Here is a 3,991-nt window from a genome sequence, read left to right on the forward strand (position 1 = left end):
TAATTGATGTAAATCATTATTTTTACTTGAAAGTATTTAAGTTGAAATATTCTTAAGATGCTTGTACATATTTTATTAAGTGGAATTCTGAAATAGCACGATACAGTATGAATGGTTCTTTACTGGCAAATTAACTTTGTAAATTGCATAATTCTATTTGATTTTGTAGTTTTTGTAATATATTATGTATAAATAATTTATTTTTGTAACAGACTAAGATACTAATTTTTATATTAAATATACGTAAACTATACTAAAATAATGTTCAACTGTTTTTAATATTAAACTAGGTAAATATTTTTTTTTATCTGCCTTCTTTATCAAATGTAGAGTTTAGCAAAAAAGTTTTGAACTGCAATGGAATAAGTGTGCAAACAAGATTAACATCCCTTCACTTTTCTAACCTTGCATAATTTATATTTCCTCCTTACTTTTTTGAATTTCTTAAGAAAGTAAGGTTTAATTTTATGAGAAAGTTTAATATCTTTTAACACTTATAAAATACACAATATTTGTCGTTAAAAGAAAATCTTGAAAATGATTTTTATCTATTGTATTTTCACAGCTATTTGTTTAGAGCACTTTTAATAGTTCAAAAACGAATATTCTCGAAATATTTTTTTATTTCCGTAAATGTAAGAAATCTGAAAAATCTCAAAAAAACAAACCTCTATGCTATCAAAATATTTTAACCTAATTTATTGATCTTTTGTAACTTGTAAAACTTAAAGCTCATAAGTGGATATTGACCATGAGATTTTACTATAATTCATTTAATCATCCAAGAAAAATACGTTATCTTTTTGTTTTAATTTATGCAATAATAATTGAGTTATAATTAAGTAATTGATGCAAATAATTATTTTGAATTTCTTCGAAAAAAAAAGATTTGGTAAAACCGTTATTTTATGATAGACTATAAAGAATCTGCAGCTCGGTCAGGAAAATCTTCCGAGAAAAAGTTAAAATATTTGCTGGCATGCCACCAATCGAGCTTCTAGCTTGAGAGAGATGTGAGAGACAGAGAAAAAGGAAACTGCTAGGGCTAGACTGGACTAGACGCCTAATTCCAGAAATAGGACCCTGGATTTCCAGAAATTACGGCGAGGCAACATTTCACCTGAGTCTAGGAGAGAGAAAATGATAGTGGACACACGAAGAAGTAAAGAGCTTGCTCAGGCAATCTGCATTGCAAAGACATGTCAAAACACAGAACCTAGATGCTGATGAAGAAGTGGAGATACCTTAAAGAAAATCTTTCAGTACCACGAATCCACGGACAAATGGAAATAACACTAACATTAAGTATTTACATACTTTATGGATGTCATATATTCAGGTACTTTCAAGGCGAAATATTTTATTATTAAAAGGGTAAGTGGAATTCTGAAAATGACCTGCACAAGTAGGAGCAGTAGGAGCAACTGTCTTTACATATCAGTTCAGTCCAGACATTGAAAGATTACACATCTCATATTCTAGCTACTTATTTGTAAGGTACAACTGTCTTTACATATCAGTTCAGTCCAGACAGTGAAAGATTACATATCTCACATCCTAGCAACTTATTTGTAAGGTAATTATAGTCCTGAAAACATCAGTAACTTTTGAATATAAACAGGTTGCGAATAAGTAGTCACTTCAGACTTCAGTTGTTTATTTTTTATAAGAAGCTAACTGAATTTTTTAAAGTTATCTGCATCATCTGCAGTCAGTATAATTCGAATTTTGAAGCAGCACAAATATGAAAATATATAAAGGTATACTCACTTTGGACGAGTGCCACAAGAAAGAAATCAAAAAGAAGTCGCTGAATGATTTCTATACTCAAAGTTCGACTTTGGGAGAAGGTTCTTACGGAGTTGTGCGAAAAATAGTGAACAAAAAAACTGGTAAGTCGTACGCCGCGAAATACATTGAAAAGAAAAAAACCGAAGGTAAGTGGCTAGCTCGTATTCATCACGAAATTGCTATTCTAAAAAAGTGTAGGTCAAAAAATATTGTCGAATTACATGAGGTGTATGAAACAAACAGCCATATTACACTTGTATTGGATTTACTAGCAGGCGGTGATCTTCTTAGCCTGATCGAAAAAGTTGATAGTGTGTCAGAGGTTGATGCAAAAACTATAATTTTCCAAGTATTAGAAAGTTTACGCATAATGCATGCCCAGAACATCGTACATATGGACATAAAATTGGATAACGTTTTATTATCCAAACCAAACTGTTTTAAACAGATAAAACTTTGTGATTTTGGTCTTTCCCTGTGCTTGGAACCGGGTGAAGAAGTTACATCAGGAAATGGTACTTTACATTATATTTCACCAGAAGTGTTGACAAAAGATCCGATCACGAAGAAATCGGATATTTGGTCAATCGGGGTATTGACGTATTGTCTTATTGCCGGATATATGCCTTTTACTGAGGATACTGAAGAAGAAACGAAGATTAACATCTTGAAGGGAATTGTGGAATTCCATGAAGAATCATTTAAATCAATATCAGTCGAATGCATTAACTTTATCAAATCTACAATCGTTTTAGATCCTGAATTACGACCGACAGTCGATGAGTTGATGAATCACGAATGGTTTAATACTGGCAAATGAATCTTATAAATTGCATTCTATTGTATTTGAAATTGTATTTTTGTAATATATTGTATATAAATAATTTATTTTGTAAAAGTCTATGATTGTATTTTTATATTAAATATATTTAAACTATACTAAAATAATGTTCAATTGTTTTTTTTTATTTAAAGTAGTATTTTTAGTAAATACTCTCATATAACAATTAATGAGATGTTTATCATACGCCTTAAAGATTAAGTTCTTTAGCAAATGTGGAGTTTTGTAACATCATTGGAATATAAGTGCAGGGAGCATTAACATCCCATTGTTATATTCTTTATTCACTTATCTATCCTTGCGGAATTTATATTTGCTCCTCATTTTATTGAATTTGTTCATAAAGTAAAAGTTAGTTTCATATCTTTTAACACTTACAAAATACAGAATAAAATATTGTGCATTCATTCTCATCTCATTAAAATCTGTATTTATGTCCAATACATTAATATTAGAAAATAATCTTTGGAAAATATTATTGTTCTTTTTTAAACAATAAACTTTTAGATCATTTTATTTACATTAATTTCATAATATCTCATTATCCATGTAATAAGAAATGGATCATCTACAAGAACATCAATAGAAAACGATCATGAACCAAACGTTATGAACTAGAGAAAACGACATCGAAACCTGAATTGCAAAATAGCTTTTGCAGTAATTTTATTTAGTTTTATTTATTTTGTTATTGTGTTAAATTTATATTATGTTTGTTGCAATAAATATTATTCTTATAATACATTTATTTTGATTTCATAATTTTTTTATCTGTATATATAGAAAATACATTAAAGAATAAAAAACATAAATGAAGTTTAAAAAAAACAAACTTCTATACAATCTATCATAACATTTTAAACTAATTTATTGATCTATCAAAGAAAAATGCCTTATTAAACTTTTGTAGCTTGTAAAACTTACAGTTCCTAAGTGTATATTGACCATAAGATTTTAATATAATTCATTTATAAATCCATCTCTTTGTATTAATTTATGCAACAATAATTAAGTTGTAATTAAGTAATTGATGCAAATAATTTTTTGAATTTCTTCGAAAAAAAGATTTGGTAAAACCGTTATTTTATGATAGACTATAAAGAATCTGCAGCTCGGGCAGGAAAATCTTCAGAGAAAAAGTTAAAATATTTGCTGGCATGCCACCAATCGATCTTCTAGCTTGAGAGAGATTGAGAGACAGAGAAAAAGGAAACTGCCAGGGCTAGACTGGACTAGACGCCTAATTCCAGAAATAGGACCCTGGATTTCCAGAAAGTACGGCGAGGCAACATTTCACCTGAGTCTAGGAGAGAGAAAATGATAGTGGACACACGAAGAAGTGAAGAGCTTGCTCAGGCA

The 3,991-nt window shown here is 29.4% G+C and overlaps 1 pseudogene; it reads left to right on the plus strand.

The window, feature by feature from the left end:
• Nucleotides 1-1,744: 1,744 nt before the first annotated feature.
• Nucleotides 1,745-2,611, plus strand: LOC108562747 (annotated as a pseudogene).
• The last annotated feature ends 1,380 nt before the right edge of the window (nt 2,612-3,991 follow it).

Source organism: Nicrophorus vespilloides, unplaced genomic scaffold (genome assembly GCF_001412225.1).
Source record: "Nicrophorus vespilloides isolate i.1.1-1 unplaced genomic scaffold, Nicve_v1.0, whole genome shotgun sequence".
Classification (NCBI taxonomy): domain Eukaryota; kingdom Metazoa; phylum Arthropoda; class Insecta; order Coleoptera; family Silphidae; genus Nicrophorus; species Nicrophorus vespilloides.